Source organism: Podarcis gaigeae (genome assembly GCF_964106915.1).
Source record: "Podarcis gaigeae genome assembly, chromosome: 5".
Classification (NCBI taxonomy): Eukaryota; Metazoa; Chordata; class Lepidosauria; order Squamata; family Lacertidae; genus Podarcis; species Podarcis gaigeae.
The window spans coordinates 58,567,282-58,594,544 of NC_139681.1; the positions used below are offsets into that span (position 1 = coordinate 58,567,282).

A 27,263-nucleotide genomic window follows, 5' to 3' on the forward strand; every position below is an offset into this window, starting at 1 on the left:
GCAGATGGTTCTGAGGCTTCAGAGCAGCACAAACAAAGGCATGTGTGTAACCTGGAATCTCTGCCTAAGGCTGGCTTCCTCTTCTCATATGGCTCCTCACTCACATCTACTCTACCTATAAACCTGGAAGGTGCATTGCAAAAACCATGCCCTTACAGATACCTCTTGGGAGCAGTCCTGTACAACAGCTTTAGTAAATTCCACACAAACGATCCCAATACAATGATTAGGTCGGAAATTGCAATCAAACATAACTATGTACGAGTGCTAGATTTAGTGCACGAAGGGGTTAAGACCATAGAACTGTGTTCCTAGACTCAGGTCATGTCCCCCTGGTGGGGAAGGAAATGAAGCTTCTTCTCTTCCCTTCCTCACTATCTTTTCCTGCCATGTAATCAAGCACAGACTGCATGTTTGAAACTGTCTTTCTGTATTTTGTACCCAAGAGTATTCTACCTGTGTTCTCCTTGCTGCTGCATGGAATGGTACATGAATCAGACCTTTGGATTTTGTAAGTAAAGCTTTTAAACTTACTCAAGAGAGTTGTCTTCTCATTGCCAGAAAGATAAGAGAGAGGGGCAAGCACTGTAGGTGGATTAAACAGGATATGAAAGGGGATTTAACAACCCATATTCCCACACTATATTGCTGCTTAACTCTGTGACTGTTTATAACTGTGCTGGGGGCTCTCTTCTGCTGAAGTGTGTGCAAAACCTGTTTTGAATCCAGGCTTCCAGCTGGTTAGTTTGTTACGGTAATTAACCCACACGTGGGTCAGAGATCCTATCCCCCCCCAACAGACAACACCTCCCTCATTACCCTCTCCATCCTACTGAGCAGCCTCAACAAGCCTCTGCCTCATGAGGAGGGGCAGGGGGCTTCTACAGCTGACGCACAGGAGAATCAGCTGCTGCTGCTGCTGTGCTACCCCACACAGCAGCTGTTAGGCAGGGAGGCCTCAACAAAGCTCCACTGGCTCGTGAGGAGACCCAAGCGATTTCAATTACATGTGGGGAGGCCCAGAACACAACCCTCCACAGCCCGTATATTCAAACCAAGGATATTGGTCTTTGTCAGGCCGTTGGTAAGGCCAGACTCCATGACTTGACTCCCAAAAGCACACTCTTCCAGATGAATGACAACAAAGTATATTCAAATCTTGAGCACCATGTGTTGCAGTGGTCAAATAATTTGTCCGTCTGTTCCAGTATCATCTGTTCTGCCTGGCAGAAGCTCTCTGGGGTTTCAGGTACAGCCTTTCCTTTCTTTTTTAACTGGTGAGGCCAGAGATCGAGAGAGGGACCATTTGCATGCAAAACATGTGTTCTGCCACTGAGCTGTGGTATTAACTCACCACCCATCCCCAGGGCTTTGGTTCTTTTTGGAGCTTTTGCACGCCAGTGCAAGCACTCAAAAACTACCCTTCCAGTGACATTCCCAAATGCCAGGCCATGCATAGCATTAGATCTTTCCACATTATCATTTCAACACATGGCGTCTGGAGATGGCAATCGGCCTTTGCAGAGGTGCAAGAAAATGAGTCTGAACTTAAGGATGGCAAAATTGAAGTAGTTTCTTGCGGTTGAGGCCGCATGCTTCTTAAATTCAGAAGCAGCCCTATAGGGTGATGATCAAATTTCACATTGGCCTTTCATCCAGATCAGCGACCATCACTCAACTATGCATTCATATTCAGGACAGAAAGCTAGCTAGCACCAAAGCAGGAGTGCCAGGGTCTGATATGAAGCCTAGACACCCCTCCTTAAGTTGGGTGATTTTTCAAACCTCTTAATTCCTATGGGATACTTGATTTGAAGGCTCTCAGGCTCCGAAGCTGCTTTTGGAAGGGATTGGGGATGTCAGGGGTCTTTGGGCACCCCATTGGTGCAACAACCCATTTTTGAAACCTTGATGTGTGTGTGGGAGTGGGGAAGCTGTTTGGGGGAAATTTGGAGAAGGGAAATGGCAGGTGAGAAAAGAGTTAAGTGCCCCTCCTTATTCATTGCTTCTCTACCCCAACTTGCTTGCTCTCTGGAAGTTGCTTTTCTCCTTCAAGAAAAGCCATCAGGCTACAAGTTACACATTTTCCACATATGTATATTTTGCCTCGCACAGCTTTAACACAGCATTCTTGCTGTCATGGAAGCAGAACAAAAACACAACTCAAAATGTGACATTAGCATTATCCAAGCAAATCCATTCTTTTTGTGCCTCGAGTGACTAGGCCAGGGGTCAGCAAACTTTTTCAGCACGGGGCCGGTCCACTGTCCCTCAGACCTTGTGGGGGGGGGGCGGACTATATTTTTTTTGGGGGGGTGGAGGGGAATGAATGAATTCCTATGCCCCACAAATAACCCAGAGATGCATTTTAAATAAAATCACACATTCTACTCATGTAAAAACATACTGATTCCCAGACCATCCGTGGGCCAGATTGAGAAGGCGATTGGGCCAGATACAGCCCCCAGGCCTTAGTTAGCCTACCCATGGACTAGGCCTTATAGTGCTTAGATTACTAGAGGGGTTGACTTGAATATGAAGACCACAGTTCGTTTCTTTTATTTATTTTTTGTTTATCCCAATTTATGTTGTGGATGTATTGGTATGGGTTAGTGAGGGAACAGGGATCCCCCAGATTCCTGGGGGCCAGGTTTCCTCTTCTTGTTTTTTGTGTGCTGGAGTTTAATCAGTGCGTTGGTGATTAAGGTGAGCTGACAGGCTGAGCTGGTTTTCTCCTGGCAGTCAGCTTACCAATGTTAATGTGGTGGCAGCTCCTCTTGCTCCTGACGATCCCCTGCCTTCTGCAGGGTCTCATGCTCCAGGTGCTTTTCCTGCTCCCACCAGCTGCTCATCCTTGGCTGAGAGCTGTGGGATGAGTGCCACTGCTCTCCTGCCCTTTGGCTCCTTCCCCAAAGTGTAAGCTTTGTATTACCTGGAGGGGTAGGAGATGAAACAGTCCAAATCACTTAGGCAACCACCAAGAAGCGGCATCTCTTCCACCTGACACTTGTGTGGGAGGAGGATTTAGCATCAGCTCAAACATTCAAAGGAGGGGGGGAACAGGCAGTACAATCGTTTTTCAAAACAAAAAACGAAAAAACAACAAAAACCTGAAGTGGTTGCTTTCTGCATACAAGTATGTTTTTCATGGCAAAACATACTTGTATGCAGAAAGCAACCACTTCAGGTTTTGGTTTGGCCTTAGCATTCAACGTGTATGACATTTTTCTTTTCTGTCCCCCCCCCCTCCCTTGCATCCTGCTGTAAGATCTGTACCATATGCATTTTATTAATTCTGAATTGTCTGTCAGTACAATAGTGGAGCGCAAAACAGTTCTATGGAACATCAGACCAGTGGCGTAGCGTGGGGGGTGCAGGGGGGGCCGGCCGCACCGGGCGCAACATCTGGGGGTTAGGGTTAGGGGGCGCAAATCCACGGGTTAGGGGGCGCAAATCCACGGGTTAGGGGGCGCAAATTACTTGCCTTGCCCCGGGTGCTGACAACCCACGCTACGCCACTGCATCAGACCTTATGTGCACAGTTCCATTAGATGCTCTGGGCATGACACCAAGTAGAGGGATGGGGGGGGGGCAGGAATTGAGCCACAGAAAGGCCAATTCCAGTATTGCAAAGCTGCTGTCAAATACTACCAAAATTACTCAAGAGTTGCACAAACAGTCCAAACCAAAATAGAGCTCCATCTGTTGATCTGATGGAGAGCCATGCTGCCATCCCTGAGGTTTCTTTCCTTTACACTCCAGCAACGACGGCAGCCTGTTTAAAGCACGCTGTTGAAATGGCCTGGCCAATGCCATGTTCTTTCTGGCTGTGGCACCTTTGGGCAGTTGGCTGCCAACTCCAAGGGCCAAACTCCTTCTAATGGAGGATGCCAAGCCTTTTAGGGGAGATCCCCAGAGCACAAACGCTGCTTCTTGCAACCAAAATTTCACAAGCAAAAAAGCCAGTGCTTCATACACAACAAGAATGGTTTTGGATGCAAGCAGAGAAACAAATCCAGAATTTCAAAAAGACCCTGTAATGGCTTATAATGCAGCAGGGAGGTCTCCTTGTGCTATTCTGAAAAGCACACACTCTCTCATTTCATAAAACAAAATGCAGGTATGCCACAGATTAATCACAGCCAGGATTCTGTACTGCACACTAATAAATCCTGCTGACTTGGGTCTCCCAACCTCCCAAACTTGTTCTCATTGCCAACCAGGGAATCTCCCTTTGCCACTCTTAGCCTTCTAATAGCAGCTGCTGGGCTCCCAAACAGGATAAAGGGTTGAACAGATGAACACAGCCTGTTTTCCTCCACTTGGTCTGCTTCCTCTGGCTCTACCGATCAGCACACAAATAAGCATGTTAATAACCAGTTTGCACGAAGCCACGGCACTGACTGGAGGCCTCAGGAGTCTAATTAGTGGCACATTTGCCTTGCCTCCTCTTGCGCTGGAGTGAGATGCATTAAGGTTTCTGCAGCAGCAGAATCGTAGCTATAATAGCCCTCAAACACTGCACCTGCATGGCTTGCCTGCATTATTCCACCTTGCCCAGTGAGGGAGGGGTGCTACATTTGCATTCCACAAAAGCTATCTGTGCAATAGGCTGCAAGTTAGCAAAAGAAAAGAATAAATTGTGCAGACCATGAACTGGCAAGAGCCTACTTCCCACAGTGGAGAAAGAACCCACCATGAGCCTCAGAAAGTGCTGGGCATTAGGCAAGACAGACAACGACCCAGGCCCAGATTAATATGAAGAGACAGCCTGTGCTCTGACCAAGTGCACTGGAAGCCCGTTTTACTTAGAAATATAGTCTGGCCCATGTGGGAAATTGTTACTGATGCTATAAAATGCTGTTTGTAATTTTAGAGTATTGAACTATAAAACAACCCCCTAAGAAGCTTTATTAATTTTGCTCTATTTAAAAGACATGGAGGGATGTGGGTGGCGCTGTGGGTTAAACCACAGAGCCTAGGGTTTGCTGGTCAGAAGGTCGGCAGTTCTAATCCCCACGATGGGGTGAGCTCCCGTTGCTCGGTCCTTGCTCCTGCCAACCTAGCAGTTCGAAAGCACGTCAAAGTGCAAGTAGATAAATAGGTACCGCTCCGACGGGAAGGTAAATGCCATTTCCGTGCGCTGCTCTGGTTCACCAGAAACGGCTTAGTCATGCTGGCCACATGACCCGGAAGCTGTACGCCGGCTCCCTCGGCCAGTAAAGCGAGAGGAGCGCCGCAACCCCAGAGTCAGCCATGACTGGACCTAATGGTCAGGGGTCCCTTTACCTTTTTAAAAGACTTACATGCCGCTTTCCAGAAATACTGACTTATAAATCAGTTTCCAGCCACTAAAATGCATCAATAACAATAATTAGGATCTAACAATAATAAAACTATTGAATCTTATTGGATGGCTCCATTGGATAGAGCATGGTACTGATAATGTTAAGGTTGCAGGTTTGATCCCCATATGGGACAGCTGCATATTCTTGTATTGCAAGGGGTGGACTAGATGGTCCGCAGGATCCCTTCCAACTCTACAGTTCTATGATTCTATGATTATAAGAAGACAAAGAAACAGACTACAGTAGCATTGGGCACATAGCCCAACTATTCTATCCATCTCACACCTTTCTCACCCTCAGAGTCAAATAAGACTCATCTGAAGCTCACGATCTCTCTGAGAAGATTTTTTTTAAATAAAAAAATAGAATTTTTAAGTGAAGCATAAAAGTTACAGGTTCAGCTAAAGCTTGTGAATCTCTGGGGGGAATGTTCCCTCTGAGCCAGGCAGAGGGCAGTAAACACAAATACCAGTTATGAATTCACCACTGAAATTATTCTAGAATGAATGAGGAGGAAACTGAGTCAGGGATTTCACCAGAGGAGGAAGCGCATTAATGCCTTCAGATATTCTAAGCTGGGAAGCAAGAAACAGCTTGGGGAAGAAGCTGCTTTCGCCAAATAGTGTTTGTCTCGTGAAGGAGAAAGGGTTGAATTTAAAACACCACCTAGCTTAGAACTCAATTTGTCTTTTCTATAACAGCACAGCAGTACGTTGCCCATGTAAATGCAACCAAATTTAAAGCAAGCCTTTCCAAGTGAACTTATGTCAGGAAGAAGAATGTGTTACAGATCACTTGTCCTAGGCAGTTAGTGAGCAAAACTCTACTGTCTAAGGGTCAAACGACATGCTTAATTGACGTTTCGTGACTGGAATTCTCAACATCATTTTCTTCTTCAAAGAACAAGTCATGGACCTCTTAGTTCAGATTGGGGTCATGGCACAGGTTCATGCCAACAGCTGGATAACCCTACATGTTTGCAATCCCAGCGACAACGTAACATAATGTACAGGTTTGGGGAGTAAGAACCGAGTTGCTGGAAGGCATGGGAATTAAAACAGGAAAACCAGAGACGCAGGGAAAGATCCAGAGTAACTGATATGATCCTTATGTCATGATGGACAAAGCTAGACTCCCTGGACGTAAACCATCCAACCCTGTTTGCTTCTGGAAACAAGCAAACAAGCTAATCACTGGCACTGTCTCTTGCTAGGGCACATCCTCCCCAGCTGAACAGGCAAAGTAGCCACATTCATTCCTCTATTGCTTGCAAGCTAATGCAGGCACCATAATGCTGTCCTCCCATTTGGTATTGGAATTCCTTGTCTCTGAACACATCTGTGATGGCTGGGAAAGGCAGAGGGAGACACAAAAAAGAGGGGGATGTTTGGCTCCATCAGGTATCAAGAGTGGAGTCTGCTACATGACCCTAGCATGCTATTCTGCAGCAGAGGACTATAGGCAACTCCACTCCACCTTTGGCGTGCTGGAGCTGCATTCCCTTGTGGCTTCTATAGAAGGGCAGTCCTGATGTACAAACATGTGCCTCTGATAATGACAACTGAGCCCCCTACGTTCCAGCACAAGGAAGCCTTCATCTGTTGATGGAGCAGAAGCATGAGCCTGCTAGTGAGCCTGAAAGTCAGTTGCAGCGGCTGCTACTAAGACAGTAAAGGCAGAGGCTGCTACTGAAGAGTGTGTTAGCAAGATGCCTGCACTACCTAGTCTCCCTCTTGGTTTCCTCTGCTGTCTGTGAGCCACTTGCTCTGCATGTGCTGATACCTTGACTAGCCTGCAGAAGATTTAACTCTCTGCTTCTGGGTTTCCCCTGGCCCTCCCCTCCTTAGCATCCAGCTAGGCTTCAGGTTCTCGTGAACCAATCCCAAGGCAGCGGGGCAGCAGGAAATTATGTCGTCATCACACATTAACCCTTTGCTAGGAGCACCTGTTTATATCCCACCACCACCACCCCTTTCTGTATTAATTACAAGCTGCTAGAATCCCCAGGGCAACGAGGTTTGCTTTTATTGGCAGCTAATTAAATAACTGTGGAAGTGTGAGGCCATTAGCACTTCATTTAGTTGGAATTAATCACATTATTTAGTGAGTCAGGGAGCAGGGAAGACTGGGGGTGCCAGGGGGATTCTGGGGCTTCCAGGTGAAAAAGGAGCTATCAATCAGGTATGCAGGAGGCAGAAAGAAGATTTTCAACATAAAGGTATTAAGAAGATCCTGCTGGATCAGGCCAATGGCACAGCTAGTCTGGCATCCTGTTCTCACATGCCTGTGAGAAGCCTGCAATTGAGACATTAAGTGCCACAGCACTCTGCCCACCTGCAGTGCCCAGCAACCAGGTGTATGAAGAAGGATTCCTGCCTGTGACCATGGAGGCAGAACATAGCCATCATGTCCATGAGCCATCAATAGCCTTTTGCTCCATAGATCTGTCTAATCTTCTTTGCCTTTTTCTCACAGGAATTTCCTCGTCTTCCTGCTGGTCTCCCCATGCTGCGAAGGAACAACTTACCTGGCAACTCCCTTTTCCAAGAAAGCGACTTTCTCAGGCCCCCCCCCCCACGCCACCTCCACCATTAAATTATTCATTTCCAGGTTTTCTACCATTTTGAAATGGGCAGTTGCCTAAGGGTGGAAATAAAATAGAGGCATCGTTCTGGTGGTTGAATCCCCTAGGGTCATAGGCCATGTAGATGTAGTCAGTTTCCCACTGGTCTTGGGACCCTCCAAACTAGTGTTTTATTGCAGGTGCACTGGGCAATAGCAGGGTGTTGGTGGAAGATTTATTCCACTTTCGTTTGTTTTGTGATGGCTCCCCAATTCTTCCAGTGAAACAAAAGCAGGACCAAAAAAACCCCATTTGTGGCATGAAAAGTTGTGGGATTTCAGTAGGAAGTTACAGGGAAATAAGAAATATGATCATCCCCAAACCCTTGCAGGGGCAAATGGTACTGAAAGCAGTATCACACGTGACCACCCTGAGCACATATCATCATGAACATGAAATCAAAAGGAGGTCTGAAGGGGACCTTTAAAACATCAAGCCACATTACACTTGATGCAGCTACACCTCTCCTTTTTTCTTAAATTAATAGCAGCGCATGGTGGGTGGGATTGTTATCAGAATTTTAGCACACGCAGAGGGGAGGTTTATCCTTCCCTTCCCATCTATGACACCCACACACCAGCAAATACCCACCCCACCTGTCCACCAAGTTCCCATTGGTTCCCTTAGTGATTCCTAACACAGGAGTCCTTGTGGAGACACACGGCAGAACGCAGGTGTTTGTTCACACATGAGCATCAGAAACAACCAAGGAGCATGTTAAGCATTTCTGTTCCATTCAGGAACTTCAGAAGTATTCCTGACTCGTTTGCCATTAGCAGAATTTCCATGTACAGGCACCACTATTGTGTTCTGCAAATTGCAGGTTCTTCTGACAGCAGACAAGTCAGATGATGCATTTGTCAAAAGCTGGGGGGTGGGCCTTTGGACAGAAGTGTGAGGAGGAGGAGGAGCAGTCATTATTTAGACGGCAAATAGCAAAAAGAAGATTTCCGAGGAGCAAAACTGAGGGCTAGGCAGTTGCTAGGCTACATGTTACCTTTATCACGCAAGCAGTTTGAAGCAGCCTCTGTGTGTAGAACCACTGCTATGTCACACAAAGATGGCTCCATGCCAACACGGTTCTGCCTTGCCTGAGGTAACTATGAAAAGCAGACATCAGACCCAGTTCCCCGCCCTGCTCCCACTCGTTGGAACAGGCTTCCTTCTAGTTTCATTATTTATTAAATTTGTAAACTGCCCTTCATCTGAAGATCAAACAAACCAATAACCCACCCCCCAAAAGGCTGTAGAATGTTAATCAGCCAAATGGTTGAAGAGGAATATTTTTGCCTGGAGCCTGAAGATATGTAATGAAGACACCAGGTGAGCTTCCTTGGAGAGAGCATTCCACAAGCTGCAACCCATTGCAGAAAAGGCCCGTTCTTATCTTGCCACCCTCCAGACCTCTTGCAAAGGAAGAGCTTCAGATGATGATCACAGGGTTTGGGCCGATTCATACGGGGAAAGGTGGTCCTTGAGGTATTCCAGTCCTGAGCCATTTAAGGCTTTATATGTCAAAACCAGCACTTTGAATTGGGCCTGCAAACTTATTGGCAGCTAGTGCAGTCAGGCCAGGATCGGTGTAATATGCTCAAACAGTCTTGTCCCAGTGAGCAGCTTGGCTGCTGAATTCTTCACCTGCTGGAGTGTCCAAACCGTCTTCAGAGGCAGCCCCACGTATAACACGTTGCAGTAATCCAACCTACAAGTTCTGTTGCCCTTCCCTGACATCACAGCAGCTCCTCCAATCCCAGGCACACTTCTAAGTTGCCTTTCCTGTGCAAGCTGCTTTCATGTTGTCATTTGCAATGTACTGTAATCATTATAACTTGTCCATTTCATTGTATGTACCAAGTATATGCATGCATTGAGACAGATTGCCTACATGTGCCTTTTTAAAGATCCCGTCCACTACACAGATTTCTATATAGGACATGCAGAGCATCTGAAGTGATCCACAGGGACTTCTCTCACTGCCGCTGACCTCTACAGTATAGGCAAGCTGTTCTTGAGTTGTCAACGGCACAAAGGCATGGAAGAGGGACACTTACACTTTCAGACTGGCTTCGAACCAGCCCTTGTCTGTGCTGCCCTCTGCTGGAAGGCCTCCATTCTGCATGCTCAAGTGCCCTCAACTGGCAGCCAGTGTTGAGGTTTGCAGCCCCCCTTGGGCTGGACTGGCAGTTTCCTTTGCTTTTACTGCTGCAGCAGGCTTGTTGTGAACGAGAGCTGGCTCCCCTCTCAGGGGAACTCTGTCTGCCGTCACCAGAACTCACAGCATTTAAAATTCATTGACATTTCATTGGAGAAAATTAAGAGCGAGCAAGTTGGCTTGAATAGGGAATTAGCAACACTCTCTCCCGGCAACTTCTCAGCGGTGTCAGAGGCAGCGGCAAATTGACGTGCGAGGCTGGTTGGAGGGGGGGGGGAGAGGGGAAAGGAGTGAGAGCAGTTTGTGGAGCAGAGGAAATGCTGGTCCCGCCAGTCATAAGGCTGCTGGGATTACTGCTTTGCAAACGTACCTAAGGTTAGGGTTTTTGCTTTTGTTTTAATTCCCCTGCACGATGTAATTTTAAAAAATTTAATCTAAAGGGAAGCAAAGCGATTATCCAAATAGCAGCTCATTCGCCTAATCCAGTTAAAAGAGAAGCTCTGGTGAAAACAGAATGATAGGTCTTGCTGCAAAGAGACATTCAAGCCCCCGGGGGGGGGGCACCCCAAATCCTCCAAGTCTTCCGCTAGGGGTAAAGAAAAACCAACCATTTATTTGCAAATTTGCCACAGCTGCCGACAGTGTGGAGGTAGTGAAAGTAATTTCCACTGACCTCCCAGCTCTCAGCGTCTCCTTGCCGCTGCTTCTCATCAGGCGAGGAGGCTGCTCAGTCATGCGTATACTTCAAATCTATTGATGCCCAAATTTAATCAGGTGGCTGAGGGCAGCCCTAGAAAGTCGTGCATGTGACTCTGTGCAAGACAGGACCCTCAGAGGCTACACAGAGACATGTGAGGCCAAGCAAACAAGCAGGGGACAGTAAAGTAATGCTTCCCAAGTTTCTTTTCGATAGAAATTCAAGCTCATTTCTGGAGCCCCCAACCCGCCTGCTCCACAGATGAATGTGCAGAGATACTTGCAAGCAATGGCGGGTCTATAGCCTGCTGCAGCATCCAGAGGCCTGTGCATTGAGGTAATGATGCCACCCTGATATAAACTATTTCTGGCCCCCTTCCTAAAGAAAGACAGGTGAAAGAGTCTGTGTCCGTTTTGCAAGTGTTCATTCACACATCCGTGGCTGTGAAGGAACAGTGTACTGTTAAAAGTATTTTTTAAAAGATTCTTCAGCATATGTTTCTACACTCAGTCTGACTCTCCTAGATTTGTGCCTCTGACCGTTTTCCTTTCGAGATTTGCTAACCAAGCCCATTCTTCCTTGTGCAGATCCATCTTCTCAATACTATTTGGAACAGCCAGGAAAATTCCCACTTCTGCCACTCTTTAAGTCCTTTGACTAAGTGAAAAAAGGTGGTCGCTAATCCACATTTCCTGATCATATTAATATTCCCAGAAATGCACTGCCGGCTCCTATACATGTTTACTCAGAAGCAGAAGAGGTTGAATGGCCTCTGTCATGGATGCTTTACTTGAAATTTCTGCATCGCAGGGGGCAGGACTAGGCGACCCGTGGAGCCCATTCCAACTCTGCAATTCTATGATTCTAAGTCCTGCAGAGTTCAATGGGGCATATTCCCCAAGAATGCATGCACAGGATTGCAGTCACAGAATAGGAGATTAGCAGTCTTGGGTGGAGGCCAGTTGCTATTCTCTGCTGCTGCTGGGCACAATCTTTTGCGGAAGCAAGCACTGGAAAAAGGGGTCATTATCTGCCCTGGACACCTTCTCCCAAGGGACAGAGTTTGTGGCAGAATGAGAATCTAAAATGTTTTTCAAAAGCAGAGGGCGTTCTCTTGCCTCTGCTCGGTTTTAGAACAATCCTCCTCAAATTTCAGCGCAGGATCTGTGTCTGCCTCCAAGGAGAACTGAGCAGAACCTGACTTCATGCAGCCCAAATCTGCAAGCTAGTGGCAGGGAGGCAGTGACCTTTAAGAATGCATTGGGATTCCAGGCAGGATCAGGCATTTCTGTGGATTACACAAATGGATAGAATAGGGTTCTCAGAAAGTATAGCTTCCTTTAGCCCATTAATTATAATTAATTGCTTGCCTGCAATTAAAATTAACATGATCATCATGTTTCAATAAAGGTGATAGTTGGGTAATTTTACACGGTTATAAACAGAAGTCTTCCCTGGTCAAAATAATAAAAGATAGGAGGTACATGCCTAGAAGCAGATGGCATTTTTTGCTGAGGAAATCCTATCTGTTGTCCCTCTTTAAGCACATAGGGCCAATCTACATGGGTTATTAATATGTCTTTGCATACAACTTTCAGGTTTTTGAAAAATGCAAAGAGCATCTGCTGTGATGAGAGGGCTGATAAGCAGGCACGGATCAGGAAGGGGGGGATTTCTTCCCAGTACAAATTCCAGCTTCAGAAGATGGATCTTACTCAAGACCAAAGCAGGGGAGGAAAGGGTTTAATCACATCCCATGCTGTGATAATTATCCCCCGCCCCTCTTTGGCTAATGCTATTTGCATTTATTAAAAGCGGCGCTGTTAAAAGCAAATATGCATTTAAGGTCATGTGTAGCTTGGCTCTAACGCACTTCCTAACTCAAGATATGTCAAGTGCACAGATTATTTACAAAAATGCCATCAGCACAGAACGTCTCCGAAAAGACAGCTCTCATTAAAACCCCACAGTTTTAGTCTGATTAAGCTTACGTGTTCCCAGCCATGGTCTAGAGCTTCTTATTAAAGTGACACCTTTCATGTTAGATGACAGGAAACACTGTTTGCCACCATGTGGAAACATGGCAGGAACTGGCAGCCAATTCCAGCTCTTGGGGACGTGTCTGGATGGTACATATATATATATATTTTAAAAATTAAAATTGTATACCGCCCTAATCCCATAGATCTCAGGACGGTTCACAACATAAAATCACAATATGACAGATAGTAAATATGTCTGAATTTTTAAAAGTGTTTCAAAATACATTTAAGATTTGGAAGCTCAGCATCATTAGAATCAATGCTACATGTTCAGTTAAACAAACTTAACAACCAAACCCAATTTGATGAGACGTTATGTTGTTTTTGCTCGCTCCCATTCCAGTTCAGTCTATTCTTCAGAAATTATAAATAGGATCAGGATATAAAATCAACAGGACCCAAACCCAGATTTATTGGTTTTCATCTGTATGTGCAAGAAATACTCATTATACAGAGACAGGTTTGATTCTCAGTGGAGTATAAGGCCAGCCAGCCATTTAGATATTCTGCTCTGCTCATTCATAAGCAGAATTAATTAGCAACAGTAACATTAAGCTCAGAGCCGAGGGCTCAAGGAGACATCCAAGATATTGAAGTATTTGAATGTATCTTGTTCTGGAAGACTCTTGTCTAAATCTTTTTAAACTCTTTCAAAATCTTGCAGTGAAGTTAATGATCAACACAGGGGGGGAAATGACAAAAAGTTCCCCAAGACTTGATCCAATGGTAGGAGCAAATTCAGGTTTATTCCAGATCAAAATGATGGAGAGAGGGTTTAGCACAGGCACCCCCAACCTTTGGCCCTCCAGATGTTTTGGACTACAGTTCCCATCATCCCTGACCACTGGTCCTGTTAGCTAGGGATCATGGGAGTTGTAGGCCAAAGCATCTGGAGGGCTGCAAGTTGGAGATGCCTGGTTTAGCATTTCCAGATTTGGGCTACAATCCTGTATTGCCTTACCTGAGAGTATGTCCCATTGAGCTCTATTGGTCTAACTTTTGGGTAGACATGAATAGGATTGCTCTGTTAGGTTACTGTGGTTATGCTGAACAAACTACAGGCCACAATGGAGTGTGTTAAGCAAGTTAAGGACATACGAAGGGATCAATATCTCTTTGAAATATTTACTAAGGGGAAATGAAGAAGAAAGAAACTGGGTTCAAAAGAAGCAGCTTGGGTAATGTTTGAGGAACAAGCCAAAATCTGAGTGGATAATAATAAGATCAAAGGTTTGTTATAAAAGTTTTATTCCTCTGCCCTACTTTAACTTCGTCTGTAATTCTGTCTCAGCCAGTACAACAGAGAAACATCCACATATTACTTCCCTACTTCCCTCTGCCTCCCTTTCCTCTATTTTTTTCGTGCATGTTGAATTTTAGATTGCAAAATCTTTGAGGGCAGGGACCTGGTGCTATGTACTATGCAAAGCACCATGCACACTGATGATGCTATATGAATAAGTAAATGATGGAAAAAGAAACCTCTTAATGTGCAAAACGGAATACAGATATTAAAAACTAACAAGAGGACTTGTCAGAATAAAGGGATGAAGCTATCACCTTGCATTAAGTTCTGCATCATGTCTGCTGATAATCAAAGTCAAAATGCAAGTGCTTGGTCAGTAGGTTTGTAGTAGAGCATTTTCAGGTGGCTGTGCTGGGCTCAAAACAAAACAAAACAAAACAAAACCCCTCTCCCTGCTTCTCTAGTTCCCCTTTAAGTATAGTGACTCCCACATCCAGGCCATAGCAGGAATCTCATTACCCATACCTGACTTGTTTATAGATGCTCAGCTGTGCCAATCTGCTTTAATGGGACGTGAAGGACAAACAAGCTCAAAAAACTAAATAAAACAAAGTCAAATTGTCATTGAGTTGCCCAGAAAAGAGGTAACCATATTCTGTGCAGAGTAATCAGAGCTGTCTATCATCTCTCTCTCTCTCTCTCTCTCTCTCTCTCTCTCATCTATCTATCTACACAAACACACACACTTGTTTCTGCATCTCAGTCCCCAGTTTCTAGAGGACTAGATGCACTCTGCTCCTAGAACTTCTCACCATTATCAAGTCCTTCCTCTTCCACAGTTCCCCCTGCTGTTCTTTCAGCAGCTGAGCTTCAAGGGTGGAATGTATGATACTTTTTAAGTTGCAATGGGAGCAAAGGCACAATGAAAAAATTATTAAAATAATAACTGTAAGGAACCTTCGTGGTTTAAGTAAACCTCCTTATACAGCATTAGAAGAAAACTGAACTCATGAGATCCTTCAGAACATTGCTAGGTTGGCAGTCAGTGAGGTTGCTGGGCTTGGACGTGGCAAGTTATAAAGTCTTGGTCAAGTCATAAAGCCCATCACCCTTTCTCTACTTGGCCTGCCTCACTGTATACTTCTGAGCAGACATGAGATCAGAACTGTAAAGTCCAAAATAATAATATGGGAATACAAACCCCAATTTTCAGACTAAATGGGGCGGAAATTAAGACACTGGAAAAGGGTTGTCTAAGAGCTAATTTTCCTTTCAGAATATGGCAGCTTCCAGTGAGCCCACACTGATTTCATCCATACACCAAGCCTCTTGTATGCATGTTGACAGGACGCGTGGCTGTCATCAAACTGGCTTTGAGTCTACCATCATGATTGTTCATTCCCCTGTTCTAGACTAGAGGTGGAGGCCAAATAATGAGGTGGTGAAGGTTGATTTGGATGTCTTCTGCCCCCATCCTACCGCCACTCCATGAGTCAAAGTTTATCATAATCACTTCCCAGGTTGGACCGTATGTTGCTCTGTAGTTTTGGTACCTTATGGCTCCACGTTTTCCTATGAATCTCTAGGTCCAGGGGCCTTACAAAAAGAGAGGCCACCCAAAACATTTCCTGTCTAGGTTGAATATTCTCTGGATTGCTTTTTGTTAAACCAAGGCAGAGGAGGGTGTTTTTAAAAATAAAGTTAAAAGCTGCTTTTTTAAAAAAGAAAACCCTGCATTGCTCTGGTTTAACAAACAGCTAAACAAAACTCAAGAGCTCTTCAGAACTCTGCAGGCAACATTTTGCATAGAGCCTCACAGGAAGGTCTACTGAATGCCTGGAAGGCCTATCAAAAGAAGCAAGTGCTGGAAGGAAAGGCTGGGGTGACGATGCCTTTTTAAAAATAAAAAATATACAAGCAACAATACACACCACTCCATCACTTTTTCATTTTAAGCCTTTAAAAAAGCAAGAACACCTCACCTGGTTTCTAGAGGCAAGTGAATTCCTTTCATTTCCCTCACAAAAAGCTCCTGCACCTATTTGCCTGCAATTTGGCAGGCTTCATCCACTCTTGAATGGCTCTGTACCTGTAAATTTCATCTACTTATAGCTACTTTTAAATTCCTCATGACTGTGAATTGGGGGGCCAAAGAACTTCATTTGCACAAAGTAGTTCAGAACCTGAAACACAGGTCAAAGTGGAAAGTGCACAGAGCAACTGGGAATCGGACTGGAAGTTTCAAAGTAGCTCACATACAGATGCAAAACATGACTGGTTTCTAACCAGGCTTGCCAATAGCAGCAGCAGCAGCAGGAACAACAACAACAACAACAACATTTTTCAGCAACTTTTTTTTGTACATTTTATTTTATTTATCCTTGTACCAACCCCATGAAGCAGGTTAGAGAGGGCAAGAGCAAGGCAATTTCCATTGAGCTTCATGGCTAAGCAAGGAATTGAACTTCCAACATGGATGTCTTCCCCAGTTTACAGAAAACCTAAAAAGGTGGTTGCTAGTAAGCTCTGAATTTTGCCTCTGTATTTATGTACTGAATCATCATTTTAAATCTAGAATACAACATTGATCCTAAATTTATTATACAGAGACATGATGCTGGAAGAATTAAGATTATTTCAGATTAATTTACAATATAATAATGACTTAGTTTAATTTATGTGTTATTAAATTGTACATTGTTGTATATATTGTGCTTTTTTAAAAAAAATACAAGCATTTTCTAAAAATAATCTATAACAGAGCACCAGAAACATATGAAAATCCTATGAGAGAAGAGAGCAAATGTTATTAGAAGCTGGGGAAATATCCATGTAAACGTAACGGATTCAAATACTTAAAAGGAGGTGCTGAGCCCTTGACATATGCCTGTAAAAAGGTTGTTGTTGGTGTTGTTAATTGAATTAGTATTCTGCCTTTCAACCCAAACATCTCCAGGGCAGTAATGTAGCTGGCATGAGTCTGATTTAAATTGTGCTTATACTGTGAATCTAAATTCAATTTCATTTATAATGAATTGATTTATTATTTATTAAAGTATTTAGGCTGCCTTTTGGGATAAAGAAATCCCCACAGAGTGGTTTGCAATGCAATGCATTGCAATAAATAAAATAAAATAAAATAAAAATAAAAATGAATAAAATAAAATAAAATCTATTTAAAGCTCCACAAAGGTTATGTGGGACACTGTTCAAACTCTTTGTCATTAGGATTTCAATAATTTCCTGATAGTCCAGTTCTCTGTATTTCCCAGGTGATCCTTATTCCACCTGGCCTTGGCTTTCCTTGTGCTGACTATCCCTTTTCTTTCATAGTATGGGAAGAGACTGTCCGCCCAAACAAGCCCAACTGCTGCCTGCTTTACAGAACCTCTTGGATGACTACGGATTTGTGTCACTGCCCATTTCCATGAAAGATTTATTCATGCATTTTGCACAATGCCACAATCCCACATGCAACTTTTAAAAAGGATAATAAAGGATGATCTGCATGACTGCCTTGGCAAGCGCAATACCTGCCAGTGGGTGGAGGAAGGAAACCTCAGTGGAGCCCAGAGCAGCCTTTCTGGCACAGGAGAGCTCACTGTTGTGCAAACACAAGATCCTCTCAGAATCTGAAGCATTACAACAGCAGGCTGTGCCGTGTAAAGATAGAGTAAACCTTACAAACCCAGCGCTGTGCAGATGAAGTGCAGACGAGCCCTGAGAAAGAACTGGGGGGGGAACCATTAAGGGCAGTAAAGGGGGTTGTCAGAAAGAGGCACCCATAAGAGGACACAATTCTACAGGTGCATCTATGTCAGGGTTCATCACACTTTTGTTACAGAGAGCCTCCCCTGAATGAAGAGACAAACGGCTCTGGCCTCTGCAGTTGTAGCTGATAATATGAAGACAACTTAGCCAGCAAAACTCACTTCTGAGTTTTGGCCAGGCAGATCAATGCAGGGAGGGGAACAGGAGGGAAAACCCCTGGCGTGCTTCACTGTAAGACCAGCAAAAATTAGAGAACAGCACTATTGCTGCCTTCCCCCACCTCCAACCACAACATCAGTCAAAACTAGGGCAGAGCGAAGATGCACACACAGAGCGGGTAATGCCTAAGTACAATGCCTAAGATAATGGAGGAGGAGGAGAGCCAAGTCGTCCTTCTTGGCACAGTCAAGATATACCACCAAATGAAAGTGTGCGGCTGAGAGAAGTGAAGAACAGGAAGCAGATGAAGTCTTTACGGGGGCTGCAACAAAATGTGGAACAGTCCTATTCCGGATTCAAGCAGCAACCCATACCTTGTTCCAGGATATTCTATTCCTCCACCTCTGTCAATCCTCAATGGGCTGTTTTTTAATTTCCCCATCCCTTTAGGTTTCCAAAAAAATTACTTTTTTGCACTTCTGCAAACATTGTGGCTCCCCCAATGTCTGGTGATACCTTCCTTTTGTGCGTGGATGCTACTGTTTTGGCTACAGAGGATGAGTTCACAGTTGATATATCATGCTTTTTGTTTCTGCGTGCTCAAAGCAAACCAAATGCATTACGGTGGTAAAGCAACTCACAACATTCCTTACTGTGAATGTCTCACCCAGATTCTTAAAAAGGGAGTTCCAACCCATCTCTGTGTAGAGAATCAGGCAGATAACTGTTAACAGAGACATTGTATGGAATGAAAGTACCTTGTTACCAAACGCCACACTTACAGTGAGAAAACTGGGACTCACAGCCCAAGACCTTTTAATTTTCTGGTGAGACATATCCGTGCCAAAGGGCAAGAAAGGCCAGACATGATGTCGCAACAAACAGAGAGCAATATAAACTGACTGTTTTCAGAAACCACAACATTAACACAATGCCTTTGCACCCTGGGTCAGATTTTCTCCAGCTGCACAATATTGACCCTGTCTCCCTTTTCAATGCTATCCTAAATCCTCGTTCTCAGGCCAATTTTACTTTTGCATCAACTGAGAAATGTACACATTTTGCATTATTTCCATTTTATCCTGGCAAGTAACTCATTTTCTTCCTAGCCTGGAGAGCAGTTAAGCCCTACGCACAATCTGAGCATGAATGGGAAGCGCACTAGCACATTTTGCACATTAAGAGCAGAGGAAGAGCCGACTGCTTGGCCAATGTGAGAACCTAGCTGGCTATTCTTATCAGGCCAATGGCCCATCTAGTGTAGCATCTTGTTCTCATCCCAAGCAGCCAGATGCCCAAGGGAAACCGCCCAGCGAACTTTGAGCACAAGAGCACTCTCCCCTCCTGGGGTTTCCAGCAACTTCACTGCTTCACCGTCTTTCATTCATTAATCACACAAGAACCCTGTAAATAGGCTAAGTCATTATTACTCCCATTTAACAGATGAGAAACAAAAGCCCTGTGTACACCCTCCCATTCACTCTGTGTGCAGAGCATTCCCAACACAGTGATGTACGGGTGACATGAGTGACAGTCCATACCTATCATGCTGTTTCTCATGAGATACTGTTTTTTTATGTGTCTCCCCACAAACCAGTTTTGATCTGAGTTGAGAAAAGGAGGACCCCACCGCGTTTTTAACCGGTAATGTGTACACAGCCGAAGATGGAGAAAGCGCTGTACCAGAAGTCACCTAGGACTTAGTTGGGATTCTGCCCACTGGCCATCCCTCGCTTTGTTGGCCCCTTCTAGCTTGTACAATTAAAATGGAATAATCTACCAGATGCAGGCAGTTGTAAACAGCGCAAATTGCCAGTGCCCAGAAAAAGCCAGGAGAAGAAGATTGCATGGCTTGGATCCTGATTTTATATGGCTGTCGTGTTAGGCACCGGTGGCTGGCTCTGCTGCAGATGGATTGTCCTTGAGGTGCTACTGCCTATAGATAATTGCTGATTAGTGGGGATAACAAGGTCCCAAGTTTCCACGTAAACCAACACATGTTAGAGGAGGAGGCCATGGAGTTTATCAAAAATTGTGTCCCGACCCCCTCAAAAGCCCCAGAGCCCCTGTTGTGTAGCTTTGTTCCTACAATTCCTAAGAAGGGAGAAAGCCACCAGACCCGGCTGATTAATCACCAGCTTCTCAATCTGCCTTAAACCAAAGTGAAAGCACTTTGCTTAATGAAATCACTGCTGATAAAAAGGAAAGCAGGAGGGGGAGAAACTCCAGCCTATTGGCAAAGCTGGGCCAGTCTGCCTTGCCTTTCCTCCGTCCCAACCTTCCCCAACGGGTAATCTTCATTTTATTAATCTCATTTTGAGTTCTTAAGAAATAACTCCATAGGGGTAGTAGTATCTTTCAGGGAGCGCATATGCAGGAAAGGACCACCTGGAACCCAGCTGAGTAGCTACATCTTTTAGCAGGTCAGGAACGGTACTTCCCTCTCCTTTGCAACCCAAACCTTTCCTACCTTCCATCCTTAGTTTGAGTGATGGCTGGCTAAGAATGATTTTTAATGCTTAACCCCTTCTAGCCTTTTGTTGTTGTTGCATGGATTCTGAGTTTCTGCATGGATTCTGAGTTTCCAAGTTTTCCGCTTGGATATGTCTGTGATCAGGGAGAGCGTGGGGGTGGGCTGCTCCTTCCCAGGAGCCCATAAGCCACACAAGCGCTCATACCTAACTGCCAAGCTCTGATCACCTAATCCATCCATATGGCAAATATGGGGAATCCCAGACTCTTGAGCAGCTGATGCGTTTCATCCACGGGAGGGTACAATGTTGGCACCAGAACCCCCCACACAGCATCTGCACCTTATTTTCTTTGGAACCATTCCTTGTGCTTCTAGCTGAGCACTTTGGATGTCCTTTACTATACTCTAAACTCCTTTTATAGCTTCCTGATCATCCAAAATTATAACCGCTCAGGAATTCATCCCAAATGGCTAGATTGATCCAGGCTCTCTGCTTACTTTCGCTTCCCTGCCAGTCCAGTTAGCTGAGATGACTTGCTTGCATCTGAAAGGCAAGGGAGTGTGTCTAGCACACAGCCAACAGGGGACAAAGGTTTGGATTTGGCCCTGGCAGAAGGGTCCCTCAGAATTTCCCCCAAACCCCCACCCATCCAAAGGTAGGGAGGAAGAGACCACCTATGTCTGGTCCAGTGCTGGAACCTATGAAAAGGAAGAAAGCTAAGCAAGACTGAGATGTTGCTGAACCATAGACAGCTCTGTGTGAGTGGCTTGCTTCACAAAAGGTTGGGATGAAACTGAGTGCCTTTGTCTTCCTCCAGGCTCCACCCCCTTGAGAGAACATAAAGAGTCTCACAAAGATGACTAAAATCTGGGGTGCTATGGAATCTGTAAGCACCCAAACATGAACCAGGCACTAAGGAATGTTCCCATCTGGATGGACCAGTACTTGGGAGCTGGATCAGCCCCATCAGACCACCTCAAACTACCCCAGGACTACATTTCTGTTGCTTTTATTATAGCTCCACTATCCTGAGCTGCAGTTCTTTAGTTTTCCTGGCTCCTGCACTAGCAAAGCCCCAGTGGTACCCAAGTGTCACTGTGCATCATGTCCGAAAGCCCCTCTGGATGCTTAGAAATCTTCTTGCCTTCATAATATGATCAGGCTCAAAACTGTAATCCAGTGTTTTCCCCAACCAGGTTCCCTCCAGATGTTTTCAACTACAGCTCCGGCCAGCATGCCTGTTGTCCAAAACATCTGGAGTGGACCCAGCTGGGAAATGTGACTGCAAGCAGCCCACTAATGGAGCACACTAGCACTCCTGCAACAGCCCTAAGACACAAGCAGCATGAAAACCTCATTTTGCACAGGTGATGGCAACAAGAAAATGGTCCATTTTGCTAATTCAGAATTTCTGCCGAGTTGCTGATTAACGTGGGCAGGTTGAAATCCTGCAGCTTGAAATTTTGCAAAAGGTTGAAATTTTGCAAAACCAATCCCCTGTCAATGGGGCTTCACTAGACAGGCTAAGAAAGACAACGTCTGAATTTTGTTCTGTCCTTCTAGAATCTGTACAAAACCATCTTTTCAGATGAAATTAAATTAAGCCACAAGTTGGAAAAAATAGCCCCAGACAACCCCTTCCAACCCATCTTCAGCTTGGCTGCTGGCACCAGCACTGGCTCCTCAGACCCTCTCCAAATGCACAGATTTTGGCACACAGGCACTGTTCACCCTCTGTCCATGTCCTCTTGGAGACAAGCCCAGCTGACTTGGACCAGCCTCTGCTCAACACCTCGAAACCCCCCACAAGCCATCTGCTTTGGTCCACAACAGCAGCCCCCAGGCACTTTGCTGCACACATACACCTGCACATCACAAAAACCACCACCTCATCTTGACTCAGAGCCAGGTGAAACAGTCACAAATCAGATTCAATTAATCAGCCTAAAACAAGGGAGTTTCCAAGCCAGGAGAGCAAAGGAGAGAGAGAGAGAGAGAGAGAGAGAGAGAGAGAGAGAGAGAGAGAGAAACTTAATTAATGGGCACAGCACAGAGAGAAGGGGTGACATGCAGGATATATGGACCCAAACAGCACAAGGTTTAATTCATAAGGCGCAGCATCCCTATAGGGCAAAATACTTGGCCTTGGAAATCTCGTGGCACTGGGCCACTCATGGCTCAGTCTGGTCCAGATCGGCTTTTCTACCCACTTACTCTGAGTAGTCTCCACCATAAAACCAAATGGGTGGTGGTGGGGAGGCTCCTGCATACAGGGGCCAATATGCCCATGGACCTTTGGGGTGAAATTAGCCAGCTCAAGGCAGACATTTACAAGATTTTATGTTAACAAACAGGGTGTCAAAATCCAGCAGCAAAATCTATATCAGAGTGTCAGCATAAGCAAGAGAACTCTGGAAGGGGAGGGGGTAAGATGGGGGAATGTAAGGGGAGGCACCTCCACACACACACTAATTCTGCCTCATGCACACACCACTTGCTACATAACCAGTAACACACACAATCATACTCTACCACACACATCTTACGTGCTGCTTAAGTATACTGTATGCACAACAACCAGATCTCTCATATGTAGGCCAGACAATAAGCTGTTTTCTGTAGAAAAAAGAGGGGAGACGTCAACGTGTGCTATTTGGATAGATAAGAAAAGAATTCTGGCTCATACTGTTGCCTCCTACAGGGCTTAAAGCTCGCTGGTAGCCACACAGCGCATGAAATGCCAAAAGTTGTTAAAATACCATAGCCTCCGTTGTCTTTTCCCCAGGCAGACAAATAGTTGAGGGCGATCATCACACCTCGCTTTCTCCTCCCTCACACTGACAGGACCAGGCTGCCTGCGTGGCCTTACATTTCATGCTGAAAGGGTTTTTAATCACAACCCCTCTGTGGGCTGTAGGGGGATCAGGCCAGATGCTACTTTGCGATCATAGACATTAATATGCTTGGCATTCCCCAGTAGGTGGCTTGGAAGAGGCAATATGAGTTACTGCAGTTCTTTACCTGTCACTGTAATGGAGTGAAGTAAATTTATGCCTTGACAGGGTCCCAAAGCACAATGTAGGCTGTTTCTATAGTGATCATTCACCCGCTGCCAAAATGCAGCTGTCTCTGGGGTTGAGCACAACAGCTGTTCTGCGTCAACAACATGGCAAAGGATTTGCGAGGAGAAGCCTACTGGATGGAGGCTCAGGGGGAAGCAAGGTATGGCTGAGGCAAAATGGTGACCAGAAAGTAGGTGCTACAAAGAATGGGAGACCAACTACATCTTTATCCCTGGCAGGTCTGATGTTTTAAGATCATGAACCACCAGAACTTGGGATTAATCTCCAATCAGTATTTCACATTTCTGCCTATTTCACAAGAGGCACCTTGTGAGTTGTGAAATAAATCACAAACAGTGCAGTGTGGTTAGAACCAGTCACAAAGTGTTTGTGGGCCCTGCTGGGGGCGTAATGAGGCAAAGCCAGCCAATGGTTTTAGCAGAAATGTAAGGCCACATGAGAGGGCCACATCTTCCCATAGCATACTCCAACCTTCTTCAACTGGGTATCCTACAGATATTTTGAGCTATTGAGTTTCCTCAGTTCCAGTTAGTACAGCTGATGGGATGATCATTGTTGTACAAAACATGTGGAAGACACTTGACTGGAGAAGACTTTACAAACTGAGTGGGGTGGGAGATTGTGCTTTGCTGTTGTTTATGACTGAAGATGTTTCACATGTATTTACAGTGCTTCAAGAAGCTGCAGGACTCATTTCACCAGAACCATAGTGAGACGAAAGAAATACATGTATGCTGCAGTCAATGATGCCTCTGTCATATTGCCACCATCTCTTGTTAAACCTATTGGGTACAATTCAACAAGGTTTTCCTCAGAGTAGACCCACAGAAATTATTGGTCCTGACTTCATTTCAATGGACCTATTCCAAGTACAACTTGGTCTTGATACAGGTGGCTACAGCAGTGGAACAGATCAGAATAACAGCAACAGCAAGGGTCTAATACTTTATTTTCAGGTTCAGATTTGTACGACAGAAGAATGGGCCGTAGCTCAGTGACAGGGCATCTGCTTTGAAGGAAGAAGACCACAGGTTTAATCCCAAGGTAGGATAGGATTGGAAATGTCCCCTATCTGGAAGCCTAGACAGCCACTGCACATCAGTGCAGACAGCACAGAGCTAGACGGGCAAATAATCCAGCTCACTATAAAGCAGCTTCCTATATTCCTACACTTCTGTCACATTGAGGTGCCCAGAATTCACCCTCTTCCTCACACACAGCAGCAACTTGTAGCATTTGTGATGGCTCCAGGTGGTTTTTATAGGGTTTTGATTTCCAGGTGGCAATGGTGGAAAGCAACCAAACTGGACACTCACTTGTGCAGACACTAAACAGAAGAGTCTAAACTCATGTTCCTCACCCCACTGCAATCAAGAATTGTGGTGGTGGCAGTGGCATTCTGAAAGTTGCTCAGATGTGCATTACAAGCAGTTGCACAGAAATGAGAAGGCTGCTTGTGCACAGTTGCTTTCCAATATTTTAAGACTACAATATTAGAATAGCAACCAACGGCTAAGAAATAAGGGGGCACTCTATAACTCAGAGGTGCAAAACTGGATACAGCTGATGGGTCAAATCCGTACCCACTGTGGACTAACTTTGGACATCGCATGACAACCTCAAAGTGATAGCTTAACCATTCTGTGGTTTCTTCTAGGAAAGTAAAACCTGCATGACTTGGAGGTGAGATTGGACCAAGTAAAGGGTCTAGCCAGATTATTGATTCAAGAATGCTTTCCAACATCCTTTGGAAAAAGTAGGGTTGTTGCTGAGTTAAGCCAGAAGCAGCACTGAAAGTGTATTGCATTTTTATTGGCATTCCAATAATATCTTGCTCGGTGCCACAGGCACAGTGATGAATGTGAATACAATCCTTGGCCAGAACATCGTGATGCTTTTTAGGTACTTTCAAGCCCAAAGTTATTCTGTTCAGGATAGCTAAGGCTGTCAGGCACTTCCAGAATGAGGTGTGTCTGGAAGGACCGTGCACACACAGACACTGAGGGCACATCCACACTTGCACTTGCCCCATGCCTAGAAAGCACAGGACTGAGCAGTTTTCCCCTTGCCCCACTCCTTTCCCAGGGAAAATTCACTCTTTAGCTTTAAATCAGAACAAACTGACTGCTGCAATTGAGCACCAATGAGTAGTTAAAGAGCGCTAAAGGGAAGGCAATGGGACAAGGGAAAGTGTGGATAAGCCCAGGCACTTTATTTGCCTACTCACTGTGTGCCAGTTCACACAACCATCCTTAGCATGCTCATCAACACAAGGTAACTTTTTAATGACTTTGGCCTGTTTTGATCTGGCCTAGTGAATTCTCTACACACGACCAACATTGTGCTTCATTACATTCCTAAGAAAACTTTGCAAAGATGGTTAAAACAGGGTATGTCAGGTCACAATGTGGACTTGCACAGCAGCCCTGACCTGAATCTAGTGAAGCAAACAGACCTGCCTTTTGTCCCCATCACTGCCCCGCGTGAAGTCTGCAGAGGCACCCTGCGGATAAAGGGACAGTGCCAGCACAGCACCGTCAGACAAGGAGAACTCAGCCCCCACTGCGCTTTCTTTGCAAGTCTACTGGGAGGTCATATTTTGCTGCACGTTCAGTGCAGGTGACAGTAGGTCTATGTGATCTTCAGCCACATGGTTTGACTAGCTCCATAGCAAGTGTTCTGTTCCCTTCATTTCTTGTTTAGTCTTCTGACTAACTGCCTACCGAGGACACATACAGCAGCTGTGTCTGGGAAGAGACTACAAAGATGGGGATGAATGACTCAAGGGAGTTGGTGACAGAAGATTCAATAGGAAGTTGTACCTGAAAACGATGGGGCAGGACAGATGGAAGGGACAGGATCTGATCCTAACCTACCAGAAGCAAGTACACCAACTGACTTAAAAGACAAAACCTATTCATCGGACAAATCCCTTTAAAAACCAAAACATATTGGGTGGCATTCAACTAAGTTGTACTCAGAGTAGACCCACTGAAATCAATGATCCTAACTTAGTGCTGTAATGTTCATTCCTTTGAGTAAAACAGAATTGAATAACCCCCTATTTCTTTTGCAGCCGCTTTATATGTGAAGTTTAGTTCCAAGAGAGAATTCTGTCCAATTGTAAAGGAAAATGAGGAGACAGAGAATGAATCCATGGTGACATCCAGAAACAGCAACAACAATGGAGAGGCATTACTCATTTTCACTAGTAATTGTGAAGCAGAGCTCACTTTGGAAAGCAGAGATTTCCTGCTTCTAACTGTGTCTCGCTTTCCTTCATATGAAAAGAGCACACGGAAATCTGCCTGCTGAACAGGGTACTGTGAAATCAAGGCTGTTACCTGGACAGCAGAGAATTAGCAGCACAATGCTTACGTCTCCCCAGCAGGCTCTGCAATCAAAGGTTGCAGCCTGGGAGGCACTCTATTTTTAACTTGATTTTGATTTTAAATCCATATGGACGTGTTAAAGTCACTGGAGAAATGGGAAAGTTGTGTGGGCTTTGAATTCCTACTCAGCTCAAAATATCTCCTTTCATCACATCTCTGCGGGTGAAGAGCCCATTTTGCAGGCACTGAATTGCTTAAATGACATTTAGGGGCAACAGGCGCAGCGAAAATTGGACTACTCGGCTATAGCAGAGGACCCAGTGCCTTCGACAAAAC

General features: G+C 45.1%; 1 protein-coding gene and 1 long non-coding RNA gene across 4 annotated transcripts in view; one reads left to right on the forward strand and one right to left on the reverse strand.

Annotated features, from left to right (window-relative positions):
- LOC310844224 overlaps positions 1 to 27,263 on the forward strand; it is a 168,170-nt gene that overhangs the window by 79,620 nt on the left and 61,287 nt on the right. The window lies entirely within an intron of this gene.
- KCNIP2 (potassium voltage-gated channel interacting protein 2) overlaps positions 1 to 27,263 on the reverse strand; it is a 105,324-nt gene that overhangs the window by 76,311 nt on the left and 1,750 nt on the right. The window lies entirely within an intron of this gene.